This window comes from Nelusetta ayraudi, unplaced genomic scaffold (genome assembly GCF_046127955.1).
Source record: "Nelusetta ayraudi isolate G7.1 ecotype Tasmania unplaced genomic scaffold, CSIRO-AGI_Nayr_v1 ptg000057l, whole genome shotgun sequence".
Taxonomy (NCBI): Eukaryota; Metazoa; Chordata; class Actinopteri; order Tetraodontiformes; family Monacanthidae; genus Nelusetta; species Nelusetta ayraudi.
Window position 1 is genome coordinate 1,991,783 of NW_027466107.1, and position 12,922 is coordinate 2,004,704.

The following is a 12,922-nucleotide window of genomic DNA, read 5'->3' on the forward strand; positions in this document are numbered from 1 at the left end:
GATTTGTTTCTTCACTCCGCTGCTTTGAAACAAATTGAAGACGCGTCACTGGAACACGAGAGCGTGAAAAGTATGAAAATGAGAAAACGGCTGGCGGCGGCGGGGAAGAGAGGGAGACGGATGTGTGTGGCGGGCAGGGTGTCGGCCGGGGCGAGGGGGGAGGGGAGGGGGTGGCCTGATGAGGCGGCGGCGGCCAGCACCTGAGTCCCATTAACTCTCTATATCTGTCGCCGCGGCTCGGCGCCTGCCGCAACCTGCCGCCGCCGCCACCGCCGTCTCGCCATATGGTGGCTTCACCTTTAGCCGCGTGCGCCTGGAGTGATGACAAAAAGAAAAAAAATACAGTTTCACCGCAGCTTTTTCATTTGGCTCTCAGGTGCCGCGTTTTTTTTTTTTATTATTTTTTTTTTGATAAACTTCTGCTTTGTGCTCCACGTAGAGAGAGCTGCCTCTTTGTTTCCCCCCATTTCTTTCTTTCCTTCTTTTTTTTTTTGTTCCTTCTGATTTTTTGCTCCATCATCCATTTCCCTTCACTTCCTGCTTCGGTCCCCTTTGTTTGTGTGAAAGACACAGTGGAGGCAAAAGCGAGAAAAAGGTTTTTTCCCCCTGAGGGCGTCCTTGTGGTTTAACTGTCTTATCCCTGCCTGTGTTTCCTGAGACAGTCTGCTGAAGAGGTGGTGGAGAAGGAGGAGGAGGAGGAGGAGGGGGAGGAAAAGAAGAAGAAGGAGAAGAAGAAGAAGAAAGCGTGTTTAATGCCTCCTCCTCCTCTTCCTCCTCTTCCTCCTTTTCCTCCACCTCTTTCTCCTCTTCCACCTCTACCTCCTCAACCCCCTCCATCTCCTCCTCAGCCTCTCTGTCCACCTCCTAGTCCTCTCCCTCCTCCTGCTCCTCCTCCACATTCACCCCCTCTTCCCCCTCTACCTTCTCCTCCTTCTCCTTCTCATCCTTTCCGTCCTCCTACTCCTCCTCTTCCTCCTCCCAATTCACCCCTCCTCTATCTCCTCCTCCTTGTCCTCCTCCTCAGTCTCCTCCTCAGCCTCTCTGTCCACCTCCTACTCCTCTCCCTCCTCCTGCTCCTCCTCCACATTCACCCCCTCCTCCCCCTCCTCTACCTCCCCCACCCACTCATCCTTTCTGTCCTCCTACTTCTCCTCTTCCTCCCCCCAATTCACCCCTCCTCTATCTCCTCCTCCTTGTCCTCCTCCTCAGTCTCCTCCTCAACCTCTCAGTCCTCCTCTTCCTCCTCCTCCTCCTTCTCCTCGGTTCGACCCCGCAGCGTCGGCGGTGATCATGAGCGAAGAGTGAGTCCGACCTGCCGCGTTATTGCCTTGTGTCACGCTCGGTCGCGTCGCGCTTCACACCTGCTTTCCCTTCCAACGCTGTGAGAAAACTCATCCGGCTGAACCCGGCGACGGGCTGCAGTGGCGGACATCCTTCTCTCTGATGGATGCCGTGTGACACGCAGAGTATGCAAGCGGCCAGTAGGGCGTCTCGGAGCGTTGTTGTGTGCGCTGTATGTGGGAGGAAGTAAAAGGTTTTAGATGTGGAGGCCTCACGCCTCGTCTTTTTCCACACTACGACATTGTTGTGTTGAACGTGTTTTTTTTCTTCATTGTGGGCGTTTAATGGTGTCTCCAGGCTTGCTGGGAAGTTGTAGCTTAAAGGCAGGTGAAGGTGAATGTGAACTATGGCTATTCATCCTCGTGTAACTCATTCTGATGCTGCGTTCTAACATCTACATCTCAGCCGTTTGTGTTCACAAGGGTGGAACAGGTGTGCGGTGAGCGTAGCTTTTCAAGGTCTGGAGCTTCGACCTGTGGATGACATGAACATTTTTTACATCCTTTTATATTTTTGTTTTATCTTTTTGTTTTCCTTGTTTAGGTTCTGCTGCAGCACAACCGCCGTCGCAGTGACGCGTCGCTAACAGCCGCCTCGTCGCCATTGTAACGCGGCCCTGGTTGGAAAATAATTTCCGTTATGGAGTCTGAAGCCACGACTAATGGAATCTAATGGTGAAAAATCACCATTGTCAAGGCAGCCAAAATGAAATGATCTTTCATCACCACAATCGGCGCTCGGGTCGCTCTGTCCTTGTCTCCCTCCGTCTTCGCTTTTGCTCCCAATAAACAGGGGGCCCCTCACAAACATGGGCACCAGGACATGCACACACACACAAGCACACACAAACCCCTACAAATTAATCACGTTATTATTATTCAGGATTGTCTTAATTAAGGCGAATCATTTCTTGATCACTTTTTAATCATTTTGACATCTGTATTAATGTGTCTCGCTGGCACGGTCGCACTGTAGCATCAACAAGGATCAACTGGAATTGGTTTCGCCAAAAAAGTCAAAGCAAAAAGCAGATTGAGAGAAACTTTTCTTTATTGTGTAAAGAGCAGTGCGCACATATAAAAGTATAAAATAAAATTGCACAAGGACTCCTCTAGAAGGGTTTCTCCCTGCAGGAAGCTCCTTCCCTCCATCGGTGGAGGCAGTTATCTGCTTCTTCACTTCCACTCGAGTCCGGCTCTTCCCTCTAAAAAAAGGAAAGCCAGCTGACGTCCGGAACGGCCGGTGTGCCGGCAAATCCTTTGCGCCACTTTGCCGGTAATGTGTCGCGGGAGACGGATCGCCACCCACCTCCTGGGTGGAAATGATATCGGCTGGACTTGAGACACATCGGACGGCAAACACGACTCGACCTCCCGCTGCAGCAGCTGCTGCTCAGCTCCCGGAGGTTTGATATACGTGTGTTTATTAAGACATATCTGAGTTCATATTCAAAGCAATGCTCCGCTTGCTGGCACTCTGGGCCCCTACCTGAGGTGCATCGGTATAAATGAATTAGTATTTTTAACCCTTTACCCTAACATGGCTCCTTGGCCATATGCAGCAAATATTAATTCTCATACACACACACACACACATAGGTATAAAAAAAATAACTAGGAAAAACTACATTTGCTCTTGGATGGACAAAACAAGCTGCAACAACCAGAACAAATTTGTTTTGATTCTTAATTCTGACAGTTGAGTTCTTAAAACATGATCATTTGATGACTTGTGATGATGAAAAAAACTGACATCAATAATGTGACATTCTAGATTCTAGATTACAAACTTGAGTATAAGAGAGCAAAAGGAGGCAGTTCAAAATGGAAAAAAATAAATAAATCAGAGGTGATTGCATTAACCCTTTGTTTGTTACATTACACTTGGGCCAATCAGAGCCAGTTGGTAACAACACAGGAGGGTGACTCAAGATGGGTTCAACCTCCTTGTGGTGAGCCGTTCAAATAAATACAGTCTGAAACCAGTCAGGGGTGGAGAAAAGCTTTCGGTCCACGGAGTAAACGGTTTACAAGCAGCTTCCTGCTGTAATCAGAAAACTAAACCCCACCTGTGGCTTCCTGCCTTCCTGCCTTCTGAAAGCTTGCTGAAGTCTGACGCCATGACAAAACCTGCTTAGGGGGCAGGAGGGAAATGACACAGGTTGGAGATTAACAAGTCATAATAATGTACGAGTAATCCGAGATTAGATTGCGTCAAAGCCGGATTGCTATAATAGAGTCCACATGATCTCGGCTCCTCTGTGTGTGAAATACTGGAAGAGCAGAATAATCATAGATAAGATTACACACAAGCAATTTGTTGAAATGGAATGGAAATGTCCCCCAGATCCTGCTGTTTAATGGCAGCACCTGAAAAATGAATGTAAATTACATCATCATCATCATCATCATCATCATCATCATCATCATCATCATCACCACCAGTCCCTAAACTGGTGCAGGTGCTTCCCTGCTTCTCCTGCAGCTCAACCAGCTGTCAGCACGGAATTACTGCTGCGTTTTTGTTGGTCTTCATTTAGCCAGTTTAGCCAGTTTAGTCTTTTTTTTTTGTTGGGGTTCTCACAACAGGGAACGCGTTTCGAGTGAGAATCCACAAAATGGAAAAGAAATTGAGAGACTAATGAAGCAAAAGTTTGACCTCCGCTCACAAAAACCACGTCTGGCTGCATAATTGATCAAGGCGTCCAGAGGCTGCAGGAAAGCAAAACAATGTGGTCCGGCAAAAGCAACTCTTTTTTAAAAAAAATCCATATCCACAGTGACTACGAGATTTTTTTTTAAAACATTCTTTTACATTCATATCTGCGTCTCAGCAGAGCTGTTTTTCAATATGCAGCTTGGGACGATGGGGGCTGCGAACCTTATTGTTTTTGGGGAGAAAAAAAACAATAACGGCGGCAGCTCGCCAGCTGAAATAGACGCTCCGTCTGCGGCTCTCCCGCTGCTCTTAAGGCCGCAGCTCCATCTATCACGCTAACTGTAACTGACAATCACTGTCAGTGCTGCGGCGGCCCTCGGGAGGTTCGCGCCTCCGTTGTTTTTGAAGCTATTAGGGGCAGAGAGCGCCGCGCCGACGCCGGGAACTGGCGCTTAAAGAAAGTCATGGGAATTGCATGTCTCAATTCTGTCCAATGATGGGGGGGGGAGTGGAGGGGGCGGGGTGTTGGTGGGGCTTGTCACCGTAATTGGCTTGCCTTTATGTCTTTGCCGTTGCGCAGACAAGAAAGTTCATCAGTCAAGTATAAAGAGCCCAACAGCTTAACAAAAGGCATTAGGAGCTTAGATCTGAGAGGAAGGCTCTGAGTCGAGTTACGCGATAGTGATGCAACATGAGCAAATTATGAGGAGGCGACGTCCTCCGAGACCTGTTACAGTTGACGCTCATGCCTCATTCTGAAGTGGGCATTACGGGTTTAAAGGGATAGTCCGCCCCAGAATGTGAGTCTTTGGGTTGTTGTTTTCGCTCTACCTGGAGTTTTGTGGATAGAGGAGCAGTTTGAAATTCTCACAAGGCCAGTCTAGATGAATGGAAAGAAGTCCTCCTGATGCCATCTTGGGCAGAGGCTGCCTTCATGCTAGCTGTAGGTGAGGGAAGTTGCACCAGCATGATGTCATAATGGTGAGAGATAACGCGAAGGAGCGGAGAACAATGAGGATTTAGAGTTTCCCACGTAGCTGCATAATTGCTCTGAAGTTTGTAGAGGAAAAAAAAAATCCACCTAATGCCAACACTGTGGAATCTGTGTTCGTGTTAACTGCAAGTCAGGGTGTTTGCACTAGTCTATGCTAACGATGTGGCGAACGTCTAAGTTGCTGCTACAATCGGGATCAGATTCTTCTCATCCTCGTAACAGTTCTAGAGTTTCACAGAGGCATAGATTTCATGATGGCTGCAAGTGAGTGATGGAAGCTGCACCAGCTGCTTAATGTTCTTTTATTTGCTGGTTCAACTGCCAGTCCTTGCAGAGCTGGTTGCTAAGTTCTTGAGGGCTTAAAATGGATGTTTTGGCTAAAAACATGATGATGTTAATGTTGCCGTTTCCTAACAAATCGGATCGTTACACCTTCTTGACACTTGGACAACCTCACTCAGGGATTGCAGTGAAGAATTTTCATGTTTCTCTTCTGTCGGTACTTGGAAGTATTCATTGTACCGGCACTGGGTGGAATTCTTTCCCTGCAGGGAACTCCAGACTCGTCACGTGGACGAGGAAATGTCACAGCAGCCTTCGTGGGAATTTTCTTCTTTGGATGAACTCTCCCTTCAGCGAGACGCTCTGGAATTGACGCGGCGGCACAACACTTGATTATGTTGGCGGGGCTCTAAAAATACCGCGGCCGACCGCGACCGGGGCGGCTGTTTAGCAAACAGAAGGGCCTCATCGATCGAGGCTGAGACTGTAACAAGCCCATGAGAGCAGACCCCCTCGAATGAAGTGAGTTAATCAAAGGGGCCTGTTGCAGATGGAACGTCCATATTATTGACGTACCATAAATAAGAGGCATATATCTTGGCCGTGGACAGGCGTCCCCAAGTTACTGAGCAAGAACCCTGGACGGTGGCTTTATTAGAAGCGGGCAAAATATAAAGCCGGAACCACTGGCTGCTGCTGCTGCTGCTTCATCTGTATGTTTGCACGAGTGTGTCTCCACGTGCGGGACCCAGGGGACAGACTTATTAAAGCCCTGCCCCTCTCCTCCTCCTCCTCCTCCACCTCCTCCGCCTCCTCCTCCACCCCCTCCTCCCCCTTCTTGCCACCACTCCTCCCATGTCCGTCCTTACATGTGTTGTTTGGAGGCGCTTTGCCAGGTTATTACCTCCCTCTAGTCCGACGCTCCCACTGCGGCTGTTTTCTTGCGTCCTTATAAACATTTTATTGACTTTTCCAACGAGAATAATTAACGGTCACAGTCACTTTAAGCACTGGTTCCGCTCCATTGGCTGCTCCCCCCAGCCCCCCCAGCCCCCGACTCCTTGCTTCACCCAGCCACCCATCAACCCCCCACTCCCCTTGGACCTGTGTCTCGTCGGTCGATTAGGTTTTATTGAGAATGTTCGGAATTATAATTTGGAGCCGTCGGGCTGTAAAACGTTGAGGAGCTTCGGGATAGTTTTGAGGAAGAGAAAGTTTTTTTTCGGTTTGGTTTAGTGTGTGTGTGTGTGTGTGTGTGTGTGTATGTGCATGCACGCGCGTGTGTGTGCTGTGTTCCTCAATTATTGAGCTGGAGACGGTGATGCGCCCTTGCACCAAACGTCTGTTTAAGGAGCAGCCTTGGCTCCTCTCTTTTCATTAGTTGTGGCCAACAGAGGTGGGAATGAGGAAGTCAGAATCCCCTTGGGGGGTTTGTGTGTGTGTGGCTTGAGTGGAGGGTGGAGGATGAGGGTGGGGAGGGGGTCTCACAGCTTCAATTTATGTGACATTGTGTAGAACTCTGCTCATTCAATCCCTCTTGTTGCAGGATGCAGACAAAACTGTTTCCAGGCAGTGGCTGCAGGGCTTTCATGGAAACTAGCACAAGTCGGCCTGCTGTGTGGTTGATGGGACATTGTAACCACACACACTCACACACACACTGAGGAACAACAAAAAAAATGATTTGTCTGATTAATTTGGGCCTTTTATTACTCAGGAGTGAAAGTTTATACAGCTTGCAGTCACGGTGACAACACAATTGCTCCGCCGCCGCGTGTTGAAATGAGGCTTTTCAGTCAATAATGCCACGTTCGCCGCACATTTACCTCAGGAAGGCACAGACAATAACCTGGGGAGCGAGGGAGGAGGAGAGGGAGAGAGGGAGAGAGAGAGAACACTGAAACAAAAGAAAAGTAGAATGCAATGTGGAGTGAAAAGAAAAAATAAGAGTGAAAATGGTTCATGTCGCTGACCTCGTTGAGGCGCACACGCACACATACACACATACACACAGACACACGCGCACAAACAGAGCTGCCAATATGAGTCATTGAGGCCCAATTGCAGAAAACAACAGACTAACTTCAGGCCTTTTCTACGCAGCTGTTTATGCACTTCATCATGTTTATGCATTAAAGGCGCAGAGTGGAATTTCTCATAAAGATCTATAGGCGTTAAACTGACTCTGCTTGAGAGCCACTTGTAAGGAGGTGGCCAACCCATACATACACACACACACAAATGCACGTGCACACACACACACACACGGGTAATCAGAAGTCAAAGATTAACGTTGATGTGGTTTGCAGTACACTTCTTGACCACTAGATACCGCTAATTCTCACACGCAGTGCCTTTAATATTGGTGGTTGGCAAAGGCAGTGGGAGGTTTTTACATCCTCCTGATCTCGGTGCATAAACACGAGACTCGCCAAAGTAGGTGCAGTGGCCTCTGCAGAGCTGCATCTCTTTCCTGTAAGGGGGTGCAGCCCACTTCATGTGTGTGGCACTCTTCCTTGCACACCTCCCTCCCTGGCCCTCCCCTCCTTGCTCCCACCGCGGGACGCCACAACATTGCGGCGCGGTTCGAAGTGGCCGAGTGCGCCGATTGATTTCCCCGCGACGCTTTCGACTGAGCGCCGCCTGCAGTCGCTCAGTGAAATCCTAAAGCTGTTTGTTTAACCAAACATGTCCAGCTCAGAGTTGCTTCTTGTCGTTGTTTACACAGCCACCTGTGCACAGACACACACACACACACACACACACACACACACACACACACACACACACACACACACACACACACACACGAGCGTTGCGGTCTGCTTTGTTTGTTTGTTTTTGTCGCATTGTTGCACGAGTTGACATCGTTGCACAGAAATCAAATTGCGATTTGCAGAGTTTAAAAGACCATTATGGGAGAAAATGAATTGATGACCCTGTAAAGTGAAGGTCTGTTGTTGCGAAACGCCGATACGTGACTCCACCTCCACCCTGTCCGGGATGATTTATGTGGAGGCTTTGATAGATGATTTGTTGGGATGGGGCCTTCTCAGAAAAAAAAAAAAAAAAAAAAATCAGGTGGCGTTATGCGTGACAAAACTGGAATTAGCTCATTCCACCTCGTCATATTGGATGTGCAATCACGGCGGCGGAGCGGCTGAAAAATTGTCGTCAGGAGGCCCGTCTTCAGCCGGCAGACAAAAACAAACTCACCGCGCTTGGCTAATTTTATGCATCACCCTTAATTGCGTTTTCAGGCCCTTTGAGCAAGGTGCGAGTCATTTCAGCTAATATTCAATTTAAGGCGGCAATTAGTAGTTAGTAGAAAATATTAAAGTGCGAGGGCGACGGGGGCTGATAGACACGCGGATGGCTGCTTGATGGCATGCATCACTTTCCCCATAGATTCTCTTAAAAATAGGATGTGATATTATCAGAGCGCACCTCGTCCATATGAGTCCAAAAATCCATACAAGGCGAGATCAAGTCAAGTGTTGCGAGCCCCAAGTCCAATAACGGACCTCAGCTCTGCCGTTTGACTCCGCCCTCACACGCTCCGGCTGTAACTCCACTGTTAGCCAATCATTGGCACCAGAGGGGGGCCTGCTGACTCATTACATTAAACCATGCAAAAAAAACAACATCTCGTCTACTTCATGTAATTTCTGCCAAGTTTTATGAGCAGTGGAGCGCCGGTCCTCCATATTACGGAGATAGATTTGAATAACTGTCACGCGCTGTCGTTACGGCCGCGGTAATAGCCGAGGAATCTATGTGATTAGGGAAACCGGAGGAGTCGGAGCTGCCTGTCTGAGGCATCGCAGCTCACAGCTGCTTGGGTTCTGGCAAATGACAACTTTTATGCCTTGTGCCATTTAATCAGCATCGGCAGAGATTTATTCAAGGGGCGAGTTAAAAGCGACTTGCAAAAAAAAGACCAATAAAAAAAAAAAAAAAAGACCATCATGAAACAACATGAAACCCCGGGAAACTGCGTTCACTCAATTTAAATTGCTGCAAAGTGCCTGTGCACACAAACATATTGCAAATAAAGAAGCCTCATGTTAAAGAGAATGAATCAAAAATAATACCACAATACCCCACGCAATACAGGAAAAACAGCAGGGTCTCCGGCATTAGATGAAACAGAAGTTCATAAAATTCAACGAGTCTCATTTGGCTCTTGCTTTTGAAGTCAATGTATCACATGACAGTCGAATGTCTCCATGAACACACAGTTTTATCTCTGAGAGGACAAAACAGCGCCACACAGTACACGTGGGCCATTAAAATCCAGCTCAGAAAGAAATTGGAAGTGACTGGAGGAAGAAAAAATAAAAGGATTTCCCATTTAAATGCAGGTTTAATTTTCACTTAAAGAGCTCAGTTGCACATCCAGCCAGGCAGCTGGAGCTCATTCTGACAGGTGTTGGCCGTGGAGGTAATTGGCCCTCTAGCTGAGCAGCGGCACAGTGCGACAGGAGGCCCCTGCACAGCAGTTCTAATTAGCCACCCAGGGTGATTCAGAGGGCGGCTAACATGCTAACTAACCCAGGCACGTGGATTACCCGGTCACACCGAGGAGTCTGCCATGATGAACCCTCCCCACTCCGAGTGTGGAATGATGGACAGCGCACGGGTGATGTTGTTGGACTGGAAAAGCGTGTGCAAGACCAGCGTTAGCGCCGTTAAACTAACGTTAGCATCCGCTAGCTAGTAAGCTACTTCGGCACCGATTAATCAGGTATTGATTGTCATGTTCTGAAAATGTTTTTCCACACCAAGTCTGTTTGCAAGTTGCTCCTAAAAGGGCAACAAATGAGATTAAGAAGTTGTGGCCGTTCAAAAGCAAAAAAAAAGGAACAAAACAAAATTCACAATGTTTTGGATTAACATCCTGTAGATTGACAGTGCAACACAACAGAGGTGTATTGCAATTTCTGCAGTCAGTGACACCATCTCCGTAAACAAGAAGTAGCAGTGGAGAAAATACCAATGATAACAATGCTAACTGATTATAAATGGCAGACTCAACAATAATTTACAGAAACACACACACTGAAATGATTCAAGGACTGATTACGTCCATCACATTGGCAGAGTGGAGGCGCAACGCAGGGAGCCGGTTTGTTCCGTCGAGCATGAAGCACAAAACAGCGACATCTGGCGGCGATGTTCTTCACATCGTGAAAAGACCTCGTCGCTGCAGCAAAGTAAGTGCATCAGTTATACTTTTTTTTTTTTTTGCTGTGTACTTGCTGATTAAACAGAACCGCCTTGGTTAGCAAATTTCCCCCCAGTAAAAGGTCACTATTTCTCATGTTTTCTTCAAACCAAACAGAACAATGATGCTTGACGCTGCTGCTTGGTTTTGATACAGTCGTGTGTGTGTGTGTGTGTGTGTGGGGGGGGGGGGCACCAAATGTTTGAGCAGAATGTGTTTGCAGTTTCGGCCGGCTGAGCTGCTGCTGTTTGGCGCGGCCACCGTGGCGCCGTCGACTGGCTGGTTTGGGCCTGAAATGTCACGGTGCAGGCAGAATTTGTTTTGAATTGGATTTGAAAGGACGTGACCTGTGTTGCTGCTTGGGTTTTTTTTTTTTTTTTTTAAACATGCTGGTGATTGATATGCACAGAGCTGTGGATATATATTTTGTTTTAACAAATGCAGCTGATAATTCCTCTGACTTGCTGTGTTTGTCATCCCCCGATGCCCACATTTGCTTATGAATTCTTCTGTCGCTGCTTGGTATTCACCTTCTGTCTGTCTTGCCTTCACTGTTGCCGCCACTTGGAAATATATATTGCTGTTTGTCGCGTTAATGGCTTTTTGTGTCTGATAGCTAAGAAACTCTGTCAGAAAAATCCCAATGTTAACCTTTTGGAAATGAAAAGATGAGTATCTTTTGCCTTTTTTCTCCCCCCTCTCAGTAGTCTCCAACGCTCAATCTGATTGCCGAGGCCGAGCTTGCAGACTGTGATAAGTGGGTAGCATTGCTAGCTGTGCCTGCTAATGCATGACACCAAATGACACCGTTTTGCTTTGTGGCCACCTGCGCTTCACACACTTCTCGTCACTTTTGGTTCATTCCTGCCCTTGCGTGCGCAGTGTTGTTATCGATGCGAGTGCAGTGGTTTGCAACATATATGCCACTTACACCTGCCACTGCGGAACACCCTCCTTGCCCAACTGCTTGTAAAAATTGCCTCTGCGATGCTTTTTTTTTAATGCCCCTTTTTAATGGACTGAATTTGCACTCGATTTTTACTTCAACGTTCGGAGTTTTTCCCGTCTAGTCAGGCATAACTTTATGAGGACATCAGCAGGGAGAAAAAAAACCACACAAAAAAAACAAACCAAAAAAAAAAAACAAACAGTGGGTGAAACGTCCCCACTGCAGCGATGGCTGTCAGAGCGGCGACATAAACAAGCGGCAGCCCCGGTCAGGTGGCAGCCGCCTCAGCGAGGTGTCTCTCCGCTAATGAAAATGATGACTCGCTGCGGAGTGGATGAGTTCTAGCCAGCTAATGCCTCCCTCACGGCGGGGCCCGGATGCTGAGAAAATGCCCGAGTAACTGCATGCCTCATAAGGCAAATCGATTAGCTGTGATTAATTAAGCATAAAAGGTGGATGTTTATCAAATATAAAAAAACAAACAAAAACGTATTCACTTCGCTCTTGCATCCTTCAGTTTGCTTTTAAAATGACCTGAGGCACCTGTGCAAGGAAACAAACCAGCCTGACTTGGTTTAAAGCACACTTTGACACCAGTTCAACGTCATTTTCTCCCAGTAAATAATGAGCCAAGTTGTTGAAGAGCTTCAGTGCACAGAATTGGATCATTGTTACAGTAAACTTGCACACTTTGCTCTCCCTCTCCACCGGCGGTGCGGCACTCGCCCTTTCATCATCCGCCTCTGATGGGCTGCCGAGAGCTGTCACAAAATTGTCCCATTTGTTGCTTTGAAGAGAAACAACGTGTCATTAAATGAGACCAAAGCGACCTCAGACATCCACCTCTCCCCTGGCACCGTGGTTAAAAATACCTGGCAAAAGTTTTGGGGCGTTGCTAGACAAGACTTTTTTTTTTTTTTTTTCTTCTTCTTCCTTTTATGAGGTTAAATTTGGAAGTTAAATCTTTTTGTTTCTTGTAATTTTAGAATTTGATGTTGTGGAAAAGGCCTAAAATAGTGGAGTTTCCATAATTTTGAGCACCATTGCATTGAAAATTTGAAAAAAAAACTCTAAAAAAAAAGTAAACTAATTTGTACAATTAGTTTACTTGAGGCGGTTTTTGTCTTTTTGTAGATGGAGCTAATTACCCACATTTTAGAGGGGAACCGATGCAGAGAGACTCAGTTAGTCAGTGACTTAAAAAAGATGAGGAATTATGATTCAGGAGTCGGTTAAACGACTCATTTGATTTTAAACGACACGATTTGTTCAGGTCTCGTTTTCCAAAATTTCTTTGGGGAAGCTCGACTCACAATAAACGTGTACAACCCCCACAATAAACGTCCTGGGTTATTGATTAGAGGACTTACTATTTAAAAACCCATCAGTTCTGAGCATCATTACAACTTTACAAAAAAACCCACTAAACCGGAGCAAGCAACGCCATCAATAATAGACCCAAGAGCCTGAC